General features: G+C 42.0%; 1 long non-coding RNA gene across 1 annotated transcript; it reads right to left on the reverse strand.

Annotated features, from left to right (window-relative positions):
- Nucleotides 1-672: 672 nt before the first annotated feature.
- LOC123364941 lies at nucleotides 673-24998 on the reverse strand. The gene is made up of 3 exons (XR_006577367.1): nucleotides 24946-24998; nucleotides 21477-21552; nucleotides 673-1922 (listed from the first exon to the last, which is right to left on the reverse strand). It is a non-coding gene; the product is annotated as an uncharacterized LOC123364941 (long non-coding RNA).
- Nucleotides 24999-27854: the final 2856 nt, after the last annotated feature.

Genomic DNA, 27854 nt, shown 5'->3' on the forward strand with positions numbered 1-27854 from the left:
TCTGACAATTTGACAGATCAGAAGCAGTGAGGAAAAATGGGGGCTTTAAGGAAGGACATGTATGGTATTTGCCCTGCAAATAACAGTTCCATTCCCTACTTTATATTTCTGGTGCAAATAAATGCGGAAGCCTGAAAATCCCTTTTTTATGATTAGGATCTGATTTTTTTTATTCTAATTTCATCCACACTGGCACACACCCAGGCAAAAATTGCTTTTGGGAACAAAGAAGCTAAGAACAGAGCCTGAAACCCTCTTTAGTTTCAGTGTTATTATCATTGAGAGGATTTTTTTTTTTTTAGAAATATGGTTTATCATTGTAGGAGAATTGCCATTGACAAGGCTGGTAATTAGCTGCATATTATTTTCAGCGTAGTTCACATCCACACATCACAGGACAGAAAATGGGAGCCTTAGACAAACAGAATCCTTGTAGAAGATCATTAGGAATCCCACTGTGACCATGCCACATGCAAACTCGTTGATTCAAATTAGTCATCTGTATTGTTCTATATTTTAGACTGCAGGAGGTATTAACTTATTTCACAAAACCACAATGGTTACACATTTACGGTCAGAAACGTTCTGCATTCTCAGATGATACCAAAGATGACATTTTAATATGTACTCATTACAGAGTCTTGTTTGCAACACTATTTAGGGTTTCGTCAAAGTCTAGGTAAGAAAACTCTTTTTTCTTAGGGCTTTGTAACTGAGCTGTAAACATGTACTCTCAGTGAAACACAACACTGCATACAAAGTATTATCTAGGGCTCAGGATTTGTAAATAATAATTCAGACAAAATCATTTGTGATGATGGGATGTACCGGTGAAGTGAATATATCATATTCCTGATTTTTGTGTATATACATACAGCGCAGACCAAAGCGTTATTAAGCCCATTGTGGTTTATGTAGTAAATTACAGGAGCAAAAGTGTTTTGTTTGTCACAGTCACAATAGAGGTCAAATATGCATTTTAAAAACATATGTACAGATCTTACAGATCAAAGAGTAAATGTTCCTTTTTTGATGGCCATTTGATGCCCTTCATGTCTTTATGCAAAGCTTGTTTTGTGTTTTGTTAATGTCATTGTTTCTGAAAACAAAGTAGGTCATTCTCCCCGGTACCAGTTGGCATATCTCAAGAATTCATGGCTCATATTCCCTGAGGATGTAAATTGGAGCAGATTCATTTATTTTAACGGATCTGAGACAATTTACTTTAGCAGACAATTTAGCCCATTGTGTGAAATCTCACACTATCTCCTGACAAATTAATTGGTAATCTGAGCAAATATTTGGGTCTGCACAATACAGACAGTATATCTACACAATCCAAAACAAAACTTGTCCTAGCCAGGGGATGAGAGGGAACCTCCAAAGAGCACAGGTTAAAAAGAATGTGATTATTATTTTCTAGGAAGTTGTCAACATTTTAATGTTATTACAACATAGAGGCTCTTTATTTAACAGATTTTCATATATGTTGAGAAATTATTCATATGTATTCTCATTCCTATGTGAACAAAAATTTGGAATCTGATATATTCACTTCAAGGGTACATAATACAACATCAGGGAAAGAAGAAATTTAAGGGTAGCGAATAGCTCAGGGGACTGGTAATAGCCTAGGTTGTTGGTTCAGATCTAATCCAGGTTGGTAGTAACTGCAATTATTGTCATCTAATGACTTTTTGGTGATGTGTATGAAACGAGTTTTTGTTCTCAGTGTAGTTCCTTACAGACAGGTGCCCATATCATAGCTGGTGCCCATCACAGCTGAGCTGGTGGCAGTCTCAGTAGCAAGATCAAGGTCTGACCAGGCCTGGAGATTGACCTCCTTTCCTGTACCAGGGCAGGACTGAGGCACTTTGGCAGGACACTGTAGGAAAATCTCCATTGCCTGTCTTGTACCTGTTCTGGAGATAAAAATATTTTACTCTTCAGGATAAACAGGAATCTTTCATGAGCATGTACAACAAAGATGAGATACCTGTCTTAGCAATCATATGAAAAAGAAATACAGGAATTCACAAGACAGTATGTAAGAAATACCTGCTTATATGTCTCATTTTATTAGGTGGTAAGTATGTCTTTAGTAGTAGCACTTAAATACATTAAAAGAGACTAATTCCCATAACAGCTTGCAAATTTTCCCTGCAAACTATGCTATGATGATGATGATTGATGATGCAGCTCCTAACATACAAAAGGAGAGATTCACAGTTCACTGATGAGGAATATCAGTTTTCCCTCTGTACTTGCCACTTGCAATAGCATTGGAGGGAAAGTCTGTCTAAATGAGCTAGGTCTGCTAGTCAAATATTCACCTTGAGCAGAATGTTGTTCATATCATGTTACGTTGCCCTGCCCTCTGCCATATCATGTGAGTATTCTAGCTCAACACGAATGTGTAACTCAGTGGCCTCTTGGTGCTTAGACATGGTTTTGCCAGCTTGGAGGTTGCACAATATTGAGGGACCTGTAGAGCTCTTGCTACTGCAAAGAATTGCTAAATACAAGCTTATTTGGATTGCCACACCCTATGCCAAAATCTCCTCCAATTTAAATTCATGAGCAGAATCCTTTGCAAAAATGCCACATTTTAATCAGAAAAAATCATACAAAGTCATGTACAAAACTGTACATTTTTATGTATGCTGCTCATCAATTTAGAAAAATGAGAGTTAAAAAATCATGTTATTTATGGACCCTCCAAGGGCAACCACACTATAAAGAGACTGGTGAGTCTATATAATAAACACAAATCTATGCGCTTAAGGCACTAACTGGCAACTATGTATAGTTTTGATTATGGATATTTATATTTCCAGAAAGGAAATATAATTACTAGGAAAGTTACATTTTTTAATGCTTGCCTTGTACTTTTTGACCTGGGTTTCAATTAAGCAGAGATCCAGGAAATTTTGATCAGTGTAGATATGTTTATGAATGTTTGTCTTAAGTATCTGGCAGGCAACAGCACTTCTACAGAGGATTATTTGGATCTGAATTACACATGATACTAATTACTAAGTAGTAAAGCCAGTAAAGGAAAAATAAATCCAAAGAGAAAATCTACCATATTTTTTCTACTACAGGTGATAGATACTATTTATATTATGATTATTTTACATTATTTATAGGAGACTATAAATGTGATAGGAATATACTGTATAATGTAGAGAGATAGAGAACATTTGGTTTTAAGTCCTACATATTTTTATTGGGAAAAGTTAAATCACAAGAGAAATGAAAATAAAAAGAAAATAAAGGAAAGGAAGAAAGGAAGGACTATTAGAAGCAATAATAGAAAAAGGAAAAGAGACTAATATTGTTAATACATGAAGGATTAGGTGATTCACACAAAAGGAGACTTTAATATATGATAGAGAAAAAAGAAACTGAAGCACTTTTAAATTTAATAGACAGTTCATAAATTAGAGAATCTGTCATGTAGTATTAAAAATCACACTTAGCATTTCACTGAGTAATATATTATTAATGTATGTTATGATATGTGATGCACTATGGTGCTAATAATTTATATTTGTGTAGACTTCTAAGTCTAGATTCTAACATTAGTAAGCCTCATAGCATGTATAAGGCTTTCCTGCTTCTAAGTTTCATCTAGTGATCAGATATTTTCCTTTGTATAAAATATCTTTTGAGGTTATGACTATATTGCTGGATTCACAGAATTATTACAGAGGAGTGTAATTTGTAGAACCTGAAGAACATTATAAAGTTCCCAGTACTTAAAGATAAAGCATTTTATCTTTAAATTTCTAAAGCATGGTATGGGGTTTTAGTCAGAGGTCTCTGGCTTTATAATAGTTGTAGCTAAATTGTCAGACAACCCTTTGAAAATGTAGGGACTAATGTTTGTAAAAAAGTTCTGTAAAGAAAAACATTACTTTTTCATGTGAAATTGCTTAGAACAGAGTAAAATAAGGCCCATTTGTCTGCTCTAAGGCCACTTTTATTTTCTCTTCTTCCAAGCCCTCCTCTTTGCCTCTTCTGGGCTCTTCACCACAAACCCTCTGTCTTTATGTTTCCTTCTAATATATTCTTTCCTCTTATACCCCACCTATCCCTTTTACTACACCCACTCTCCCCACTTCAAGCATCTGTGGCCTACCCTGGATTTCACTGTGAATAGCATGCTAGTCTGAATGAGCTCCCCTTCCTTCAGTCTGACTCACTGCATGGTGTGTTAGTTGTTCCACATAACCCTCCCTATCTACTAGTACTTATGCAAACATCGGTTTGTACAGGTTGGTTAGAAAAACAACTATCACGATTGGTCCTGCCTCAGCATGGGGGCATGGACTAGATAACTGCCAGCCCTACATTTCTATGATTCTGTGTACATTTACTAGGAATTGCTCCTAAAGTGGCACCATCATATCTCACATCCCCTCATATATACCTGCAGCTCCCCAGTAGACCCAAGGAGGAGTAGGCCTAAGGACTCTTCCAAACTCCCATCTCCTGCATGGTAGCACCATTAGAATGGCCAATTGTCAGGCCATTAGTGGACAAATTTTCAATTTGATACAATAATGTAAGGTTCTGGTTTAAAGAGAAGCTGCTTTAACAGCGAAAGGCTGAACAACCAAAGTAAGATTACATAGTGTACTGTGTCAGTCAAAATTCTTCTGGTAATCAAAGAGAATGTGGTGCATAAGTGGCCCATGTATCTAAAGGGAAAAGAACAGATTATTCTAGAAAGACAGGTAACCGAACAGAACCATTATTTTGATTACCTATAATGTGACTGGATTGGGAGACTGACTACATGTACATTGTGCAGATTCCCATAATCAGAGCAGGCCAAGGGAACCCTGCCACCCCCACCACAGCCCAGCCTAAGACAGCAAGAGAGACAGTTCCACAGCTGCTTGTAAGGAACCTAGCCAAAAAAGAAACCATAGAGCCATCAAGAGATCCAGATGTCGCTGCTACTATTGGAAAGAGATATGCCAGAGTTTGTCATCTGAGTACTACAACTGCCAAACGTGACTGCCTTTGGCCACAGCTGTTGACTTTGTTGCTGGAAGACTAGAGAGCAGGGAGAAGAGTAAAAGCAGCACCAGCACAGTGGGAGGCAGCTACCAAGTTAATGCTAAAATAGTATACAGACAGTTCTCAATTTGCTTTGTAATTGTTTTGCTCCGTTGGAAAATAGTTGTGCCAATAAAAATGTAATTTGTAGCTGTGTAACAGTAAGTGTGCACATCGAGTGTGGTAGATGTGCAGTTTGTAGATTTATGATGAGTGAGAAGTGGGTGTCTGTGGAAGACTCAACACAAGGAAAACAATAACTAGACTAATAAAGTTCTTTTGTCTGTTTTAAGGCATTGATTATACTCCATAACCACAGCCCACCCTTTTCACTGGATAACTTTAGAAGGAATAAGCAAATGACAAGAGAATGACATGTTGAGTGGACAAATGAAGTCGTGAAAAACCTCAGTTTTTTTAAATCTTTTTTGAAAATATACAAAGATAATTTTGAGCCCAAGCAAAAATAGCGACATTTTACATCTCTGCCTCTTCTTACTGGGCCGGTATAGAAACATCATAATACTTCTACTATATAGTCCCCAATGTCCCAAGTCTGAAAAAAAAATCCATAAAAAAACTGCACTTCTATAAAGGCCTTTTACCCCCATGTCTGCCTTTGACTATTTTGTAGCTCCCTTGTAGGGGCATGAGAACATCCTGCAGCAGCTTTCTAAGTGGTAATCTCCCCAGGAGAGACTTGAAGTCAGCAGTGCTGCTTCTCATTCTCTGACTCTACACTTTTTTTTGCTGCTTCCAGGCTTGTGTGTATGTCTTTCATGCTCTTTTCATACTTAACCTTTCTCTCCCTTAACCTACCATCTCTTCACTCCAGCAGCCATCACTGCTCACCATTCTTCCCGTGGACTACTGCCAAACATCACTTAGCTATTCAGTAGCATCACTCCTGGCCAACGTTACTAACAATGCTGCTTCTTGCTTCTGACATTCCTCCTCCTACACTTTCCTACCAGATCTGCTCACTCACTGTCTTCAGTTGCCCAAGGATGTGAAGTTAAATTGAGATTTGACTCCAGAGCAATCACTCTCTCATATGCCCTTCCCACCCTCAGCCTCAGAGGAGCAGAATTAAACTCATGTCCCAAATGTTCATTTCTTTTGGGAAATTTCTAACCACCATGTTTGAGTTAGCCTGTTAGTCTCTCAAATGTAGTCCCACTCAGCTGCTAAAGAACAAGGATGTGCATGGGATGATATTTAAAATGTTATTTGATGTTGCTTAAGATAGATTTAATATAGATTATATAACAATATGCTGCATTTATACTCCTCCCGTCAACATCAAAGAAGCTTCCTGAGACCTCTAAGAGTAAGTATTGTAATTTCTGTTCTATAAATGAGGAAAGTGAGGTAGAGAGGTGAACAACGGTGCTGGAACATTTTTTATAGTGGAGGTGCTGAAGGCGGAAACCATGTATTTGGGTTATTACTCAAGCCAGGGCATGTGGCAACATCTCCAGCACCCGTAGTTCCAGCACCTATGGAGGTGAAGTGATTTACCCAAGCACACACAAGGAGGCAGTGTCAAAGCCAGGATTGGAATCTGACTCCCAGTTTTATGCCTAGGCTAGACAGTCAAAGCAAACATAATATTACAGTGTAACTCTCTTAAACGTTCTTCAAGAGACTCTAATTGCTGGGCATAAAGATTTAGCACAAGTCAAACAAATGTTTACAGTGGGCCAGATTCACTTTGGCACTCACAGATGGGTGCAAACTGCACCCACTTAAGCCCATGGCACAGCCATCCTGGTGGCGGTATTGGCTGTCAGAGGGAGAGTAGGGGGTTGGGTTCTGCATGCCTTTCCCCATGGTATTGGCAGGGGAAACTAAAATGTTATATCCAGGGCTTCATGGGCAGCTCACTGCTGGCGGTTCCCCAGGAGTTTCAGTCTTGGCTAGCCTTACCTCCATCACTTTGTGGGCTGCCCTGTCCAGCTTTGGGCATCACGTTCAGCTACCAGAACCCAGTGCTGGCAGAAGGCATAAATATGGTCCACTGCATATAACAGTGATGAAGTTAGGAGTATCACTCGGGGCAGAATGGCTTTTTATCTTTCCAGTTCAATTTACTGAACTGCTATGTTAATTGGCTACTTTTCATATAGTAAAAGCCTTCTTGAAAAGCACATCCTATTTGCATTCACCAAATGTATTTCATTTATGGTTTATAATGTATTTCCATTCAGTAGATCATATAAAAAATAAAAATTAACAATAATGTAACAGTAGCTTAGAAAACTAATTCATCTGATGATGCAAGTTCCCCAGGCTCAGTGATCAGGGCCGTGCTTACCCATATGCAAACTATGCAGCTGCATAGGACACCAGGAAATTTTGGGCACCAAATTGCCCCAAATTTCCTGGTGCCCTACGCAGCTGCGTGGTGCACCAGTGGCCTGATCCCCTGGCTGGCTGAGCCGGCCAGGAAAGCTGCCCCCGCCCCTGCTCTGCCTCTTCCCTAAAGCCCCCGCCCCTGCTCCGCCCCTGCCATGCCTCTTCCCACCCCTGCTCCGCTCCAGCCCCGCCCCCACTCTACCCCTTCCCCAAAGCCCCCACCCCCGCTCTTCCCCCACTCCACCGCTTCCCCTGAGCTACATCCGGGGAGACTGCAGCAGGGGTCGGACATGCCCTGCACTCACTGGGCGGTGGGAAGTGGAGCAACTCAGCGCCAGCCCATTCCGCTCCGCTGGTGAGTGCTGGGGGGCGGTTTTCCTTCTGCTCCCCAAGGCTGCTCCTGCCCCTATGCAGAAGCCTGGGCTCAGCCCCCCCGCCACAACCCCCTGGAGGCCTGGGGCCAGCTCCCTATGTAGGGCACCAAAATGTCTAAGGACAGCTCTGCCAGTGATAGTTCATTTTGAACTGTAAGTTTGTTACATTGTGGGATTTTTAGCCTGTTCTTAAGCTTATCTTACTGGAATGTGTTGAAAAAAACCTTCAACAAAACCCAGTTGTGACTTCACGGATAATACCAGTGCAAACTGCCAGGGCACGGTGAAAGGAGCGGCATCTTAGAAATGGAGGTGGATTATTGGGAGAAGAAGAAGTAAGGTGGTGTTAGAGGAAAAAAAGGCTCCTGGTAACTGGAAGAGACTTTAAAAGTGTGCATTGACATGCGTTATCTACCAGCTGTGCCAAAATCTGACTGGTAAATCAGGCCCATGTGCAGCCCACACCAACTGCGTATCACTTTTTTCGACTTGGTATCTCCTGACGTGATGTAACCTATACCAGTGATCCTCAATCATTTCTAAAGTGTGGACATTTTCATAGACAGATTCTCTCATGGACCAGCTCCTTCTACATTCATGACCCCATGGACCGCTTTCCTTCTTGCCATAGACCATCCCTGCGGCAACTGCAGCAGTTTCTGAAAAGTAGTGCTAGGAAGCTATTTAATGTGGGTTATGACTGGAAAACAAGGAGGACATTTAGCACTATGTGACCAGTCAGCTCTCCTTGGACCACTAGTGGTCCAGACACCACAGTCTGAGAACCTGTGAATGACTGTTTATTTGTATTATGGTACGACATAAGGGGCCCACTCAGGTACTTGATACCCCATTGTGCTAGGCAATGTGGAAAACAAATTAAAAGACAATCTCTTCACAAAGGTGTTACAATCTAGGTTAGAACAAAAATGCATCAAGTGGATGGATGGAACAAACAAGAAGAGTCAGGGAGAGGAGACAGTTGAAGAAGGCGATAACAATAAAATAAACATATATTAGCAAAATGAACATTAGTCCCAGGTCACCACCTGCTTAGTCATTGGTAGCTGGCAGTAGGCATCATGGAAGAGGTGAGTTTTAAGGAGGAATTTGAAGGATAGGTGATGGCAAGGTGGGTTTTGTTAGAGTTTTTCCCATGTAGACAGGATGTTATGGACATGCTAAAAGGAAAAGGTGAATCTTGGGTGGTGAAGGCTAGGAACACTGGTAGAGGAAAGCCAGTGACTGATACCATGATGAGTTAGTAGACAAGCCAGGTAGTAGGGGATTAAATCATAAAGGGCCAGGAAAGCAAAAGGAAGAAGAGTATACTTGATCTTACTAATACCTAGATCTTATATAGCACCTTTTATCAGTAGGTCTCAAAGCACTTTACAAACGAGGTCAGAATCATTATCCGAATTTTACAGATGGGGAAAACGAGGCACAGACAGTGAAATGACTTGCCCAAGGTCACCCAGCAGGTACAGAAGGATAGCCGATGCATGGATGCAAAAAGGAGGATGATATAGTCAAAGCAGTGAACTAGGGAAATTACTTAAGCCTCAGCATTTTGAATAGACTTGAGAGAAACAAGATTAGCGGTATTGAAACCAGGAAGTTACGGCCTCAAGTTGTGAAGTGAGACATGGGCCTAGGCAAAAGTTTTGGTGGTCTGGATAGAGAGAAAAGGCCAGAACTTGGAGAAGACATGGCAAGATTTAGACATGGTCTGCTTGTGTAGGTTTAGGTAGAAAGATGTGTCAAAAATGATACTCGGGCTATGGGTCAAGCTGACATGGAGAAGGTGGTGCTCCCAATTATACCAAAAGTGGGAAGAAGGCAACACATCAAGAGACATTCAAGAGTTTAGTTCTGGTCATTTTGAATTTAAATTGTCTGCTGGACATCTACGAGTTGATGTTAGAAAAGTAGGATGAGATTTTAGTTGAGCTATACCACTGTCATGTTTTATACTGAAATGTAACATCAGTACATCTAAAGTGTAAGGTTTAAAATGTCTGAGCTTGGGCCTCTAATAAAGCTATATAAATTGGGTTATGCATCAAAGTGAATGAGAATTTAGCTTTGTTTAAAATAGACAGAGGCTTTTGTAGCATAGAAATTAGTGTTAATTCTTACATGCAGTTGAGATACATACAGGATTATGCAAAGTTACCCAGAGGCCAACTGTAAATTAGAATTTTTTCTCTTCATTTTGGAATGAAAGAATAGAAGACATGTATGTGACTGAGCTTTGTGTTTTCACAAATCCTGGCAACAGTATATAGGAATTCTGTGTCGCATCAATGCAGTTTCAGTTGTGAACTCTAATGCTTTGTAATATTAGAGTGGAGTGTATCTTTTTGTGCTTACATTGGGTGAAACCCTCATTATTTCTGCATTTGTTAAAATATGGCTCCCTGTTCAACATACAGACAAAGCAAGAGGCTTTGATAAAACCTGATCTACATTCAGAGATTGGCTATGATCTCAGGTTTTCTAAAATGGCACATTGCAAGAGACACAGGAATTATAAAAAGTACTAAAACTGGACACTTTTAACAGCTTCTCTTTACTTTTCCTTACCACACTGTTTTCATTTACATACCGGAATCATGCCATTATTGCTTTTGCTCTTGCTTTTTCTGGCACTTCAGTGATTTATTACCTCTTTTTTATAAACAGTGTGCACTGTGCATCTATTGTGCTGATTTCCTGAATTAATATTCATGATCCTTCTTTTCAAGTTGCAGTTCCTCTGTTGATGTTTGCTTTGCTATCGTTCTATCAAATATACTTTAAAAGAAATAAAAAGTCCTTATAGTTTCAGAAGACTTTTGGCTGGAATGTAGACAGTTATCAGCCAAATGATATATAATATTATGCTGGTCTCATTATCTGGACAGATGTTGTTTTTTTGCTGACCTAACTTCTGCTGTCTGTGTCTTTAAAGAAACAGTGCATCCAGAATGCAGACTCCCCAGGTTAAAATGCCCTTACGGTGAGCACTATTAAGACATTTACATTTACTGCAATTCAGTATTTACTTTTACTATGGTTTTGCTGTATTTCCTATATTTAGAACAGGAAATCGCACAAGTACTATTGTAAATTTTAACTCCTTGAATTGTAAAAGTTCATATTTAAAAAAAATAAATAAATAAAGGTTCCCAACTGTAAATTATTATTTGTAACTAAATCAAGTCCCTTCTTAAGACTTGACCACAAGAACTGAACTTCCCCTTCTCTCCACGAAAAATTACAGGCATGGTATATATATGTATAACACTTATTCCTGCCTCAGAAATTTCCACCTCCTTCATTTTTGTCTTTCAGACTGTAATCTGTTTGGGGCAGCGTCTGTCTTCATTTCTGGCTTGTGCTGCTCATATGACTTTGTTGGCACTTTAACTAATAATAATAATAATTAAATAACTGCTGTACATCTGCATTCCACAAATACTCTCTTCGCCCAATCACAAATGTCTTTAGACTCACTACAAAATATTTGTTGCACCTCTTACAGTTGTTTCTGTGGCATCACAGTTAGGTCGTCCATTTGTCAACGACAGCACCAAGATGGCATCTACAGAATGCTATGTGACCCCTACTTCCCTTCCATGCCTAGTTCTATCACAATGAATTCATTTGCAAGGCTTCTGGCTTGTTTGCAGTTAAGTTCATCTTAGGATACACTTCTACCATATTACTTGCATTGAATCTAGATGATGTGTATAAAAAAGAAAGACTGTTTTTTTCCCTCTTTCCTGTGTCTACTTGCCTGCCTGTCCTTAGACTGTGAGTTTCTTGGAACCAGAACTGGCCCTTCTTGAATATTTGGAATGGGCATAGCAGATTGCCTACCCTAAACAAATAAGACGAACGGAGAAGATGTAGCTTCTGGAAAATCAATGATTGACAGGAAGGAGGCCATTGCTATGTTATTGCTATGTTACACAGAAGAGAGGATGGGCTACCTCTGCTCCCCACCTGGGTCCTCCCTCCACCACCTCCAATACATATTCCCATGTCATTACGTCTTGTATCCTAGCAAGATATTGCCCGCTTAAAGGAGCCAAGTGTCTGGATCTCTACCTCACTTCTGCCCATATGCAATTGGGCTGTCAGTCAGTTAGGGTAGAAGGTGACTGAGCTCTGTCCTGGATTTATATGCGTGCAGCAGATAGACACTGTGCATAGGCACCAAAAAGTATTATATGACAGGGAGCAATGTGAATTTGCAATGTACTGCAGCCAAAGCTATATTAAACATGTACTGTGTTAAATAAAATGAAGACATGCTTTTGAATTTGTCCATGAGGAATTGCCCAGTAAACCCACTGTTATAATTTACCTAGTATGCTGACTTTCCAGCTGTCCTCTTTGGTGGATTCATGCTTCCTCACAGTTATCAAAAGGATCAGTTCTGGCATCCCTTTTACATAAGAGTCCTGTGAGGTCTCCTGAGCTGAAATCATGGAGTACATTGCATTGATTCCAGGGCAGGCTGGCAATGTCCACATACCCTCTCCTGTACAAGCCAATGAGGGGGTTGTGGCAATTTTTAAAGTGGCAAAACACAAATATATATTGTACTCAGAGATGAGGCTAGCTAGAATTACCACTCCCTGTGTGAGAGTCTAGTGGTTTGGGTAGCCATAGCCATAGGCCCAATTGACAAGACTCCCCAACTCCTAGGCCAGAATTCCAAGTGGTTGGTGCCTGCCAGTATCTCTGGTGCTGTAATGTCATTCAGATAATGTCAAGGGAAAATACATTGTGTGTGTGTTTCTTGACTACAAATTTGGAGGAAAAAAGCAAAATGGAGGCAGCTCTGCAAAGCATCCATTTAGATCTAGCAAAAGACCTCGGGCATGGTGCAAAGTTAGGCACTGGTGCTGAGATCCTGGTGGTATCCTATATAGAGAGATTAGATTAGATTAGATTAGATTAGATTAGAGAGAGAAATATAATCCAAATAGGCAGTGGTTTAAACTAACAAAATACAGGGGGGTGTCAAAATGTGAATTCTTTTTGGCCTTTCTTACTTAATAATACACATTGAACTTGTAGAAAGACTCCCAGTGCTGGGCGTCTTGAAGAGGATCCGGTGACAGCAGTCCCACTTTTGAGCTCTTCACAGATAGTCGCCATCTGGAGAACCCCAGTGACAGACTCTCAGTTAATAACCCAGTGGGAGTGCTACCTGAAATCCTGTCCAGGGCCCATCCCTGGCATCCTCAAGACACTTTGGACCTGATCCAATGCTCACTGAAGCCAATGGAAATACTCATTATTTTCAATGAGTGTTGTTTCAGGCCCTTTGAGTCAAGTATATTTAGATATTCAGACAGGATGGACATTGAATAAAACTATGAGTCCTTTCCTTTAAAACAGAGCCTTAGCTCAAGAAGGGTTAATATCTCACCATCATCAAACATGCATAGTCTTCTAAGGACCATTGCATCAATCAGCACGACCACAGGCATTGCATAGTAAATTTGGGACAGTTCTCCAGAGCAGTACTTCTGGACGTTATGGATATATGTGTTATGCCCAGTAGGTAAGTGAAGGAATCAGTATCTGACTTTTCAATGTGCCAGTGGGTAAAGTACCTTCAGCCTCGCTCCTGTACCCAGAACCAGAATGTCCGAATTTTCATGGTAGTACTCAAGAACTGCTAATAAGTTGAATGAACACATTTCACTTGTCAACAAGCAAAACAACAATTTCTGTCTGCTGCATTCCATAGTTTGGTTCCTCAGTCATTTCATAGAGACTTCTGGTAACAATTAATACTACCATAAAAAGAAAATAACAGGGAAAAACATGCACACAAATTGAAAACAGATATCTGAATGTTGTTGTCCCACAAATTTAGATCAAACTGCATGTCAGCCTGGAAACTTGTAACTTGCATTCACGAGTGATGTTATAAAACAAAGTGTGGTGGAGAAATGACAGTGGAGCCTGTTTGTACTTTCTGGAATTAATATATATGTGCAGATAATTAAAAGAACAATAAAAATTCACAGGATGAACATACATGGGGGAAGATTTAAACATCGTCCAAACATGTCATATGGTGTGGGCCTTAGGGAAATAAAACCTTACAGGATACTGGCAGACGGTACTGCTGTGGGTACCAGAACTCAGCAGTTTCACTGCTTGAAAATAAATCCTTTTAGTTAATGCGGCTGTGTGGGTGGAATTACACATACCACTCCCATTATTGTTAGACTGGAGAGCAGGACTAATTCTCATGAACTTTGCTGAAAATGTAAGTTGGAATCTCTTCTACACAATGCTTTATTTATTAGGGCTTATCTGCATGGTGTGGCAATGTGCACTGTGGGGGTGTGATTTCGAAATCGCAGCAACATGTTGTACACTAACTGGCTCATGTAGACCCTGCTAGCACTCACTAAAGTGCTGGGAAATGTCGTGTGTGGGCAGGGTACACAGGCCAGCTAGTGCACAACACATTGCTGTGCTTTAGAAATAACACCCCCAGAGTGTGTATTGCCATGCCATGTAGACATGCCCTTAGAAATGCTCTCTAGCATGTGATGGTGAAATCCTATCATCGTATCATCAGACGTAGCTGACACTGGGTCGGAGGGTAGTTCTTGTACCTGCAACTCTTACAAGCATGACAGAGAATTAGACATGCATGTCAAGAGAAGAATATACCACATTGTGAATTATTTCACCCCACAGTGTGCCAAAGGGAGCAAATTCTTAGTGGCCAAATGTTAACAGCTGGCACAGTGCAGAGTCCCCCCCCCCAGACAGCCAGGGTTATTTAACGGGAATGCAGCAGCACTGTAAGCCTCGCCTACACCATCTGGCTCATTCTGGAATATGGAATATATATCACAATTACACGAGTAAATGAAAAGATATGCAAGTAACTTAAATGTATGTGTTTCTCTACTTCACTGTACAATGAAAAGCCATCTGGGAAGCAGTACATCTCTCATTTCAAGCACAAATCAAAGCAAACAGCAATTTGCTGTGTAAAGTGTACTTTGTAGTGAACTGGCCTTCATTATCAAAGAGTTAATTGCTTTGGATTCATGCTTTTTGTTCCTGTTTTTACAGGTTCTTTTTCTCTATGGATACAAAACAAACCTATGTGGAAACGCATGGAGAATATCCTTGTTAAAACTGTATTTAAAAATGGAGGGTGATTTAAAAGAGAAAAGGAAAGAAAGCATATTGGCCCCAACCATCTCTGCACAGATCCAAGTTCAGAGGGGTCCCTGGGAGGCAGGGTAAGGCACATACTTTTTGCCTCCCCCTCCATCCCAGGCAGGGGATTATTCCCACTCCACTCCCTAGGAGCAGTAGTGGTATCCTAAGCAACTGGTAACATGGCTCCTATGGAGCTTCACTGAGCCTGAGATTTGGGGGCTACTGGGAGCCAGAACAGTGCTGAGGTACAGGTCCCTGACCTGCCATGATCTGAAGAGATCCACTATGTTTGAAGGCAGACCCCCCAGTCCTTTCTGTGGGAAAGAGTGCAAAGCCCAGCAATAGAATGAAGTTGGGGGAATTTTCATGGAGTGTTGCTCTGACAGAGCCTCCTTCTGTGGGGGAATCCATGGGAGGGGATGATCACAGTCACTGGTTTTATGGTACACTCTTTCCCTGGCTGCACTTTGTGTGTGTTTCTGTTTCAGAGGAGACATCTGAAGGCACTGAACTTGTTTAATAGACGAGGCATAATAGTTTTATGGCACAAGTAGCTATAGAACAATGGGTTACTATACTCTCATTTCATATGTGTCACTTTTAACATATCTGGAAAGAAAGAGCTGTCTCCTCTAAATGAAAAGCAAAAATATCACTGCTGAAAGATTCTTACACATTTGTCTGATATCCAAGCTTCATTAATCTAGACTATAAGAGTTGACTAATTCCATGGGCTCTTAGCCAAGCTCATGAAAAATAAAATTAAAGAAAAAATATTGATGGTTGCATAGGAGCCTTCCTGTCCGTGGTCTTTTATGAGCCTCTTCTCAGCAAAAATGGTTTATGCAAGGCCCTCTGAAAGAAAACACGTTTTCATGACTGCCAAAAAGACTGGCAATGTGAATTCCTCTTTCACAAATTGAAACTAGCTTTCCAGCAACTGCATACTGGGATAGGTTTGGGTGCATTTACACAGCAACCTATATGTATGCAGGAGCACTTTAGTGAGAAGAACAAACATGCATGTGCAAAGGATATATATATGAGACCTTATTCTCTAACCTGTAACTAGTGAGGGGGTGTGGGACAGGTCTGGAGAGTTATAGCAGACTGACTATGTGCTGATGGCAAAAGCAAATCTGCAGCTTCCAGGTCTATAATATGGCCTCGATGCAACAAGGTGCTGGATACACCTCTGAGGTGCCGAGCACCCTCGGGGCCCACTGAAATCAATGACAAAACTCCCATGAATTTCAGTAGTTCACATAAGGCCTTAAACTATCAGTTCATCAATGGAAGTTGATGATCCTCAGCTCCTAGAGGGATAGAGTTCCTAGCAGGCAGCAGAGGCGGACGAAAGGCAAGAACCAGAGCTCCACTGAACCCCTGTTGTGTGAATTCTGTTCATGAGCCTCAGAGAGAAAATCTGCTTCAAATATGTTTTCTCCACTTCTGTTGTTTGAAAAAAAAATCAGGGTCAAAGAAGGGGCACTGTAAATTCTGAATATCTGATGATGTGGAGCTGATGTATATCCACTAAATGCTAACATAATTAAGCCATGACATCATCCTTCAAGCATTATGGGTGCTGTATCTTGTATTGTAAATCCTTATCAAGGTTATAATGGCCTGCTAAGGATTTAGATATTTTTTTCTCTCTGCATCACAGATATGTGAGTTTAAAAAAATACAAAAATTTGAGTCACAACCTAATAATCTAATATCTGTTCATGAACTTTATTTGTTGTTCCATTAATATTTCATAAATGCATTTATTCCTGCAATATGACATTGCAAGATGTGCAACTGAAAAATACTGCAGTAATCATTAGTGTGTGTGTGTTAAAATGAATTTTTAGTTATTTAATTGTATTGTTTATTAAGGTCTCTATCCTGTTTTCATTCAATTCAGTGGGAGCAGTGAAGCCATTTACTTCAGCTGGAGCAGGGCCCCATATTTTTTAGTTAGCTTTTCCATTCTAGTTATCTTTTAGATTCAATTAAAAGTTCTGTTAAATTCAGAATGGTGATGAAGGGCCAGATTCTGGGGCCCATCTGCAAATCCTCACATGAATCATTCAATTGAAATCACCATATGGGAAGGGTTTCCAAGACTGAGTCTGCCTTGCTTAGCTACCATAGTAGAAGAACTAGGTTCAGAGTTCACTGAGCTCACATATGGCACAGCTGAGAAGACAGGGAAGGGGGCTCTAATCCACCTTGCTACTGTGCAATCTAGGGCTGCCAGGGGCTGTCATGGCCCCAAGTGTAATGGCACAGCTCTAAGGGGCTGGAGTGGTCCTTTAGGGCATAATGCTCCAGCCTTGTCCCTCTTCCCTCCCGCCCCCAGCAACCTTCAAGCATACCATGGTGGGGATGGGGGAGTATACAAGTCGCATAGCCACCTTTATGCCATTTGAGGGCTCCTGTTGCTGGGGGAATCCACAGCTGCTTGCCTGTGGCAGTTTTCAGTGTCCTATGTGTCACTTGAGCACATAGGGCTGAGTATCAGGCCCCAAATCTGATATAAATCTTTTGTCTTTGAAGGGGTTATTTTGTATTTACAACAAGTTTCCTGACAGTAGAATTTGGCCCAAAACATTTGGGCTTCATTTATCCCAGCTTGTGAAAGCAGGCAAAATTGCACCCCTCCTGCACTGTAGGTGCCATTGCATCTGGGGGAGGATGCAGGTGATGTTTGTGTTGCTCTCCAGGGGACTTGTCTGAGGAGAGACAGCTTTAATTTATGGATAGAAGCCTCGCTAGCGGTGAGTGCCTCCACTAAGTCAGCTCCCCACCACTACCACCACCAACATCAGAACAGGATTTGTGGGCGCCTTGCAACCCTGCAACCTCACTTCACCCAGATTTGTCACCATCCGGTGCCATGGGGTATGCAGTCACATGCTCAGGTAAGCCAGGGTTGAATCAAGCCCACTGGGGTAAGGATGGAATCATCACCTAGGGAGCAGCTGTGTAACAGAAGAGGCATGTTAACCTCCCGGTGCAACAGGCATTAAACAGAGGACAACAAACATTTTCCATCACTAAAAGCCAATTCAAGCAGCATTAGCAATGAATAATTGAAGAGGTTAGGAAGCCTGCACTGTAGGACTTTTAAAAAAGTTAATCTTTCATAAAGTCTGTTCTACTTCTGTTAGACTCTACTCTTTGTCTTGCCAAAGGACAAGCACAGTGTGAATTCACATCATGCTTCCACATGTGGTTTACGTATTTTACATGTGGAGTCTGAGTGGTTCCTCTGACCTTAGTGTGCGGATCACACATTTTTCACATATGCTTTGTGTGATTCGCATCTGTTTGAAACATTGTTTCTGACAGCAAAAATCATGATAGTTTTACAGCAGGCTCTAATAATTTAATTCAAGAAGCAGAACTTGCGAAGACTCAGGGTGTTTTCAATTTTGGTTTATGGTTCGTGCTGAGTGCTATCCATTACAATTGCATACCAGGAGAAAGATTCACAGCTCAGGCCACAGGTCCCAATGGCCAAAAACAAAAAACAAAAAAAAATTTAAATAAAAAATAAAAAAATCTGCTGGGAGTGGTGTGGCGGTGTGGGGGAATGCAGCAACCCAAACCACCCACAAGTTTCTTGAGCTGGGATGGCATAGAGCTCTCTGGCAGAGCCCACAACATGGGTAAGGCAAGCGAGGGAGAGGGAGGAGCTAGGGCACCTAGGAGACAAGATGATTCAACTCATCTTCAAGGACAACATCCACCCCAGGCTTTGAATTTGCTCTGTCCTGGTGGTGAATCCCAACTCTATCAAATCTCTGTCTGCAGGCACAAAGGTTCAAATTTCCCAGTACTCTGCACCCAAAGGGCTCACTCCAGCCACATGTCTCTTAGTGGACCCAGCTCACTTGCAACTTCAGTGAAAGATGCTCTTAAACTCCTTGGATCCACATTAAGGCTCTATGAGTCATGCACTGTATGTTGTAACTACAAAATAAATTGCAATCCAAACACAGAGCCAATTTTTGGTTATTTGTTTGTTATGTGCCAAAATATGCCATCTGCTCTGCTGGTGCACAGGTGGGGGGAGGGTGCACAGCACCAAAGGCCCTCCCAGCTTGTGTCCGTGTGATGCAGCCAAGCTCAACAGCAGACTCTGCAGGACTATTCCCTCCATGTGCCCCAAGTGGCTCAACTCACACCACCGGGGGTAAAGGGGAGGTAGGCCCATGGTGTGCAGCTGGGGAGGGCATGCTACACGCTCTAAGGGATGTAGCAGGGGGCCTGCTCCAGTTGCATGTCGAGAGCTCTGGGAAGAACTCCTCCTGGGTGGGGCTGTGCCTCAATGGCCCGACTGAGCCTTGCATTTATTATCTGCCTGTTACAGAACACTCCTCTGTGCTGTGAGATGATTAACAGTCAGTCATTCAGTATTGACATCCCTGTTTGCAGGCAGGGAAAATGAGGCACAGAGAGGTGAAGTGATTTGCCCTAGGCGACCCAGTGAGCTGAGCCAGCAGCTGAGCCAGGGAGCAGAAGTCACATCCTTGGCAGGGCTGATCATTCTTCGAACGATGTGTTCTTTACACGTCCTGTTACTGAAGTCCATTCCTTTAACTTACTGTGCCCTGGTAGTTTATTTTTTTAACAAGCTATTTGTGTATCAGCTGTTCTTTCGAGTGAGAGCCCCCCCTCAGAGTTATATGCGTATGTTTGCATTTTTCTTAAAAAGCACAAATCTGCATCGCCCCCTGGGCACAAAAGGCCTTAAATGCAGTGCAATAACCATGACTCCACAATTCGGGGGGTCAGGCAGGGGTGAGGTCATGCAGAGGACGCCATGTGCCCTTCTCACTATGGACAATGCACTGTGTCATCTCTCTTCACAGCAGCATAGAGGGGTGGGCTTGGGGAGGTAGATGGGCATGGCCAGCAGACTACAAAGATCAACAGACCATATCACACCTTCCTTCTCTCCCACCCTCTGAGGCCACAGCTTCTCTGAACCCACATAAGCTGCAGTAGCAGCTTCAGAGTGCTGTGGGGAAGTTCCAGGCTTTGTGGGGAAGGACTCTGTACTCCTGACTTCAACACAAATCCCATGCACATGGCCTGTTTACTTAAGCTTTGCACAGGCATCTAGGATTTGGCTCAAAAAGAACAATCCTAAGCCAGAGACACAGCCCCTGAAAACAAAACATTAAGTCTGAATAGCTGTATTGTCTAGTCTCCTCTCCTTGATGTATACATGTAAAGCTCATTAATGGTAATGATAGTCTAGGAACAAATGAGCCATGTTGCACTGCAGCTACTTTATCCCATAGGCAGAGGAGGAATGTGGCACCACTCACCGAACAAGTTACCTAACACAGAGTTGGCCTGATGTTAAAAGAGATTTGGAGCTGTAGGTAGTTAAATACATAGCCTGCCCCTTAGGACTGCCACCGTAAATAAGCATTTTTAAAAGAATCCCAGTCTTTAATGAAGAACAGAGGGAATTTTCGATCGTTAATCAGAAACAGCTCTGGAAATCAGGGATAGTGGAGAGGTATGCATATTTTGATTTGGTGCACAGAAAATGCATTGTTTCTGAGCTATTCCTATAAGTGGGTTCACTGTACTGTAAAAAGTTTAGTGGATCCTGTGGCGTTGGTGATTCTGTGAGTATTAAAAGGAATTAGAGACAGTTCTCTAAAGTAGGCAGAGGCACCATAGTAAGAAATGATTACCCACTTAAAAAGTAACCCTCTACAATTAAAAAAAATATTGAAAGAATGAGAGAATAGATGCACATAAAAAAGATTGGGTGCAAGGGAAAGAAAAATTATTTAAAACTTATAACTCTTAAAATCATTCCAAGCACATTGTGAAACTGCATGTGCTGAAGAAGAAGAAAAAAATACACTTATCTAATCGTCTGCAAATTACAGCAAGGAGTACATTAATGAGAGTTAAGGATATATCTCAGTTAATGAGTCATCAGGATTCTCAGGAGTAAGTGAAATTCCATGCTCATGTGGTAAAACATACTTAAGTCAGACCAGAAAGACATTGCAAGTCTGAGAAGCTATAAATACAAGGGTTGTTAATACTGAAAACTGTAATCAGTGAGGCCCCCTTTGTTGAAATGCCAAAACTTCCATCAAATTTCAAATAAAATAGCTACAATTCTACACAATAAGATGTGGCACAGAGGCATATCTGCTAGGAATGAGAAATACCTTTTTAATTTAAAAAATAAAAATGAGGTACTATAGGGAATTGAGACGTAAATAAAGTGCTTTGAGATCTTTCAAGATCAAGTCTCTAACCCAAACAATCTGATTAGATTGGCCTTGTTCCTTTTGAGTGCCATTCTGCCAGCCTGTCCTGCTTCCGAACCCTAGGGTACAGCAGCTGTTCCTCCTCTGGACTCACAAAGTTTCTAGGGGTTGCAGTAGAGCCTGCAGGCTCAATACTCAATTACAAAACAAGGTATAAATCTACCGATATTACCTCTATCATTCCACCTTAACTCTTCTGTCCAAGCCAAGGCCAGTGGAATCCAGGGTGTGGTTTGACAGATGGCTGCCTAGGAAAAATGTTATTACAATTCCTATTAGTCATAGGGTCAGGTTTTAGTCTACCATTCATGATTTCCGCTATTCTTCTCTAATTTTGCTTTCCTCATGATGTCTGGCAAAATTCAACCCTGGCACAATTCAATGGAAGAAAAAAGAACAAATATTTACAACTAAATCACCAAATTACTTATTTAAATTTGTCAACAATGTTGAGACATGATGAATGTTCCTTAGTGTCAGCAACAGACCAAGTGACTTTCTTCTGACTGGCCTCCTTAGTCCATATCTGATTTCATATTGTTTCTGGGGCAGTTGTTCTGTTTCCCATCATTGTCTTTTTAACCAACCTATCTCCTCCAGCCCCATTCTAGAATCAAGGCTAGGATCTCATCATCTTTTAATGAACAGTCGATTTTAAGACAAAGAAAAGCTGGGTGTTACTCTTACGAAATACATTTTAATCCCTGGGAGAAGAGGTCAGTTTATGTGCTATATGTTATGGGCACACTATTAATTGGAACCACTGTTGGAAGGGGCTCTCAACAACAGAAATCCCATGTGATATGGCACCTGTTATGTTAACTAGTATATTTCTGTAAAAGCATACAATGTGGTTGTATAATCCCAATTGTAAATTCATTAGTTCAAATTAAGGCTGCCAAGACACCTCATGGTTTTGCCAGTTTTTTAATTTGTGTGTGAGTCTGTACTTTTTGTTCTTAAAAAGGATACTCATCTGTTGCCTAATCATTGATTTTGGGGGCTGCACTCTTCTTTGATTATTGATGAACTCGATAACCTGAGGCCATGGTTCCATCTGACTTTGCCCTGTGGGATTCTGGAGGAAGCAATGGTTACCTTCACCAAACATACATATTTTGACTGGTGCCAGCCTTTGTTTATTACTATTAGTTCTGTCTGGTTCCCAAACACAACCAACAAAAATCTTTTAAAGGCCTAGCCTAATAGATGAAATAAAATCCAGTTATTTTGGATTACATTGCCTATTGAAAACCAGGGTTAGAAAGACACAGTAGGTCTACACTAATATTATTTTGACCATTTTATATATAATGCTCTGGATACAGATTAACCTGCTTTTCTCATTATTTATTATATTTCACTTGAGAACAGCAAGCACTTTGGTAAATGGATTGCAAGGTTGTTTAGTTTTACTGTTGTAGCTTCTTTAACGGTCGCGGCAGCAGTTAGCATTCTCTGTTAGTAAGTGTAAACAGGAATTATGTGCTGCAAAGTGTTAAATGGTTAACATTTAACAACCGAAGTTCTCCTTCCACCTTTTTCTCTCCTATATTCTAAACTAATTGACATATTTAAAAACACTACAACATTACAAACATGTAATATGTAATATGTAAAAAGTGAAGCTTGCACAATCCTGGAGAGTGCAGGTTCAAAAAGATAAATTGAGGACATTCAGGAGGTTAATGTAATCATAAACTTGTAGCAAATATAATAATAAAAATAATAATTAATAAAAATAATTAATACCCAGTTTTGCAGGCATGTTTACTGGACATAGTGCCTACTCTTGTGATTGCTTTCCAGTGAAGTCAATGACACTGCACCAGAGCCGGCTCCAGGCACCAGTGGAGGAAGCACATGCCTGGGGCGGCACATGCTAAGGGACGGCATTCTGTCCATTCTTGGGGCGACACAGTACGGGTGGATTTTTTGTTTTGTTTGGCAGTTCAGGCAGCAAAAATGGTAGAGCCAGTCCTGCACTGCACACACCACACTAAGTGTCAATCATATTAACCCTTTTAGGTCTTTGTCTAGTGGCTGGACCACAGAAAGAGCTTTGAGTCTGCTACTGTCTCTAAGTTAACAGCCCTAGTCATTTAGCTTGAGCAATGGATGCACAAGCTTTTGGTTCTAGAGGTCCTAGGTTCAATCTCCGCAGATGATCCAGCTAGACGTATTGTCACAGATGGTGGCTCATACAGGAAATATTATTCAGGGCCGGCTCTAGGTTTTTTGCCACCCCAAGCAAAAAAAATTTTGGCTGCCCCCCGTCCCAGCCCTGGGCTCCCCCCCGCACCTTCCCTGCTGCCCCAGCCCGGGGCTCTCCCCCCCGCCACTCACACCCCCTGCCGCCCCAGCACTGGGCTTCCCCCTTTCCCCCCCACCAGTGCCCTCCCCTCACCCCGCTGCCGCCCCAGCCCTGGGCTCCCCCCTTCCCTCCCACCAATGCCCCCCCCACACCTCCTGACGCTCCAGTCCTGGGCTCTCCCCCCCCACACCTGCACCCTCCTTCCGCCGCAGCCCTGGGTCACTGGTAACTCACTCCCAGGGCAGGTCATTCAGCAGGAATTTTGGATGTGCACAAACCACAGACAGGATTGGTTCCCATATGGTTACAGAGCTGCAATCGGGTGGAACAATTTTCAGCTTGTGTGATTGGAGGATATCTGGATGCATATTATAAGACTGTCCTCCATAAATGAGGAAAAGTTGAGGTGCCTTTATTATTCTTTTGTTCCACTCTTTCTTTCATTGGGGAATTTGCCAATGCAATATCACTGTCTTCCTTTTAAACAAACAAACAAAAAAAAAAGGCAATGGCTGTTGAAAATAGCAATTCCAGTCCTAATAACCACTGGGAAGCATTTCTTGCTCAATTTTATCCTACTTTTTCTACAGCAAGATACAGTGGATCAGAATATTTGATTTGGGAGAAATGAAGTAACAGCTGCCCAAACTGAGCTTGAGCACTCCTGAATTTTGAGGTGTTCAGATCTGTAAGGCAGGTGCTGTGTGTGTGTGTGTGTGGGGGGGGGGGGGCCTGTGGGCTCCACGGGTATGCAGCAGCGTGTCTGGAGCTGCGCAGAGCCAGACACGCTGGTCTGAGTGGCACGGTAAGGGGGCTGGGGAGTTGGAGAAGGGGTTGGGGGTTCCGGGGGGGGGCAGTCAAGGGACAGGGAGCAGGGGGGGTTGGATAGGGCAGAGGTTCGGGGGGGCAGTCAGGGGACAGGCAGCAGTTGGATAGGCATGGGAGTCCCAGGGGTTTGTCAGGGGACAGGTAGGGGGTGGGGTCCTAGGGGGAAGTTGGGGGGGGTCTCAGGAGGGGGCAGTTGGGGACAAGGAGAAGGGAGGCTTAGATAGGGGATGGGGTCCCAAGGGGCAGTTAGGGGCAGGGGCCCCGGGAGGGGGCAATCAGGGGACAAGGAGCAGCGGCACTTAAATAGGGGGTGGGGTCCTGGGGGGCAGTTAGGGGCAGGGGTCCCGGGAGGGGTGATCGGGGACAAGGAGCAGGGGGGGGAGTTCGATGGGTTGGGTTTTCTGTGGGGGGCAGTCGGAGGGAGTGGATGGTGGCAGGGTGGGGCTTCTCTCCTCCTGGAGTGTCCTGTTTTTTGAATGTTAAAATATGGTCTCCCTACCACTCTCCACTCACAACACGCTGCCGCATGAGGTCCCCCTCCTTCCTTTTCACTTGGTAGTGGCCAAGGGAATGCTGGGAAATGTAGTTCTTTCCCTGCTCCAGGGCTGGGTCTATAGGCAGGGAGCTAACCAAGGAACTACAGCTCCCAGAGCCCCCTGTTGGTTCTCAGCTCTCATGCCGCCCCTGCAAATGGGCTGCCCCAAGCAGGTGCTTGCTTTGCTGGTGCCTAGAGCCGCCCCTGCGGAAATATAACTGCTATATATCTCAGATGCTTTACTAGGTGACAGGGGATAAGGAAACCCATGCTGATAGACTCCAAAATAGTAATGAAACAATAATGCTTATGATGTTCTCTACTTTGTTCCTTTACCTCACTATAAAGTTCATAATACAGAATAGAGCAGACCTACATCACATATGAAAATCAGTATAATAATTAAGGTTAAGATTTGTCATGGTTATTTTAAGTAAACTTCAGGGACAGGTCATGGGCAATAAACAAAAATTCATGGAAGCTTGTGACCTGTCCCTGATGTTTACTAAAAATAACTGTGACAAAATGGGGCTGACCAGGGGATGAGAAGCCAAGCTCTGCTGTGGAAGGGAATGGGGAGGTCCAGCACCGGCCACCACTATGGCTGACAGCTCTGGTGCCCCCTCTGCCCATAGTGGCTGGGAGTTTCAGGGTCCCCCATTGCCTGCAACGGCTCAGAGCTGCGGGGCCGCTCCCACCCATGGTGGCGTGAGCTCCAAGTCCCCCTGCCACACAGGGCTGAAGCGGAGAATGTCATGGAAGTTTCTGCAAGTCATGGAATCCATTACTTCCATGACCTCCATAACATAATCTTAGCCTTAATCATAATCAATAAGGTCCTAGAATAAGATGCACATATTTGGAGAGGGGCAACCACCACCCCGGTACACAACCTGGCACATTGGCCTGTCTTACTCCACCAAGACCCAGTGCTAATATAGCAGGGAATGTTTCAAGTGAAAGGGAAGGTGCATTGGCAAAGATCTGGGGGAATCTCATGCATTATCTACTCATATTCTTCCTGGCTCTTCTCAGTTTTATTAGCCCCCCTGCTTTAATAAACACCAGATTTACCCACACTATTTTTTAAATGAGAAAAAGAAAAGATTGAGACGGATGAATACAAACCATACTGAATAAATTGTACAGTGCACTCATGGCATTAATTTATTCATTACATAGTACACAGAGGCAGTTCAATGAATAAGGTTAATTTGTATATTTCTTGATTGTTATTAGTATTTTAAAGCCTTTAAAATCATCACTTTTACATTGTTAGTCCTTTACATTTTGATCACTTGTTCATGTTTTGATTAGTTATGTTAATGGGAGCTCTGAGAGAGGATTTATGTGCAAAACAAAAGTCACCATAAATTGTAAGAATATTGTTTAATCAGTGTCCTTATTCAGTAAAATATTAAAATTCAAACTCTATCTCATTGAGTTAGCAGCTCACTCTTCACCTGGTTTATTTCTGTAGCATCACTGGCCTAACATCTTTGAACTTGTTATAGCTTTGCTTCCTTCTTTCTTAAGTTTTGCAGGGCACTAACATGAATTACGTGGTAGCAGACATCAATAACATGACTGATTCCTTCACAAATGCTTTCCCTTTTGCTTAATTTCTAAACAATTAATAGTCAGTAGCTGCACATGTCATGCCTTAAAAAAGGCAATTTTTGACAGTGTATAATGCATAATACTTGAAACAAGATGGGGAGAAAGTGAGAGACATTGAAAAAGACTTTCAGTTTGGAGACTCGACATGAATAGAATTGGGCAAATAATGCAAAAAAAGTATTAAAAAACTTTTGTTAAATTAAATCCACAAATTAGCTTAAACAGCATCTATGATCCCTTTTATTCACTTTTAGGGAACTCTCATATAAGTGAAATATTTTCACAGAAAGCGAAAGTATATTAACAGCAGTAGTTACATCAGAAATGTTCATGCAGCCATCTTGGAAAGTTACCATGGGTCCAGATAACTTTGCTGCATTTTCCTTCCTCCTGCTTCATCAATGCAGGAAAACTATTGTGGTCTGCAGGCATAGAGGGAGAAGGGTGCATTTAGGTCTATGGCAGTAACTATTACATGGTATTCCACTGCTGTGCCCATATATTTTCATTGAGAATGCACTGGAATTTAGCTGAGTTGCAGATCATTGTATTTGAACCACTTTCCTGTTGACCAGCACAAGAAAATGAATGGCTGACAGGCACATGGGATGGGTTTAAAAGGAAGGCCACAACTTTATTAGTTATACTTTGCCTGCCCCTGGTCTCATGTACCAGGCATTTAATTGGTTACAGTTTGGTATACAGTACTTGTACCATCAACCAACCAATAACTCCGGGAAGACCCTTTCTGGTCTACCACATGGACTCTGTTCAGTTGTGAAACTTCCGCCCTATCCTACCCCACCCCACATAAAGGGGCTGGAATGACTGAGACCACAAGTCTAGGAGGGGGAATGTCAGACCACAAAGTCTACAAGTTCCCTGCCACACATGAGTTTGGACTTCTGTCATCCCTCTGCTGTCCAATCAAAGATCCTTCCCCGCTAACGCTGGTAAGAGGGTATTTGCAAGGTTGGCTTCCCTTATGCGGTTGGAAAAGGTAGCAATTTAGCCATTATAGGCTATGCTTTTTGTTTCCTGTGTCCACCTCTAGACCACAGATCTAATCTAGAGTGTGAACCATGATGTGTGTTGATCTGGAAATCACCTGTACTAGGCATGTTGTAGAGAAGAGGTGTGGGGACATTATGTCAGGTAGTGTCCTTGCAGATATTTGTATATTCTAAGACTATGATCATTAGGAACTTCATCACTATAACAATCAGCATCTTTATGAGCTCTCATGGGAAAGC

The sequence above is a fragment of the Mauremys mutica genome, chromosome 2, assembly GCF_020497125.1.
Source record: "Mauremys mutica isolate MM-2020 ecotype Southern chromosome 2, ASM2049712v1, whole genome shotgun sequence".
NCBI lineage: Eukaryota > Metazoa > Chordata > Testudines > Geoemydidae > Mauremys > Mauremys mutica.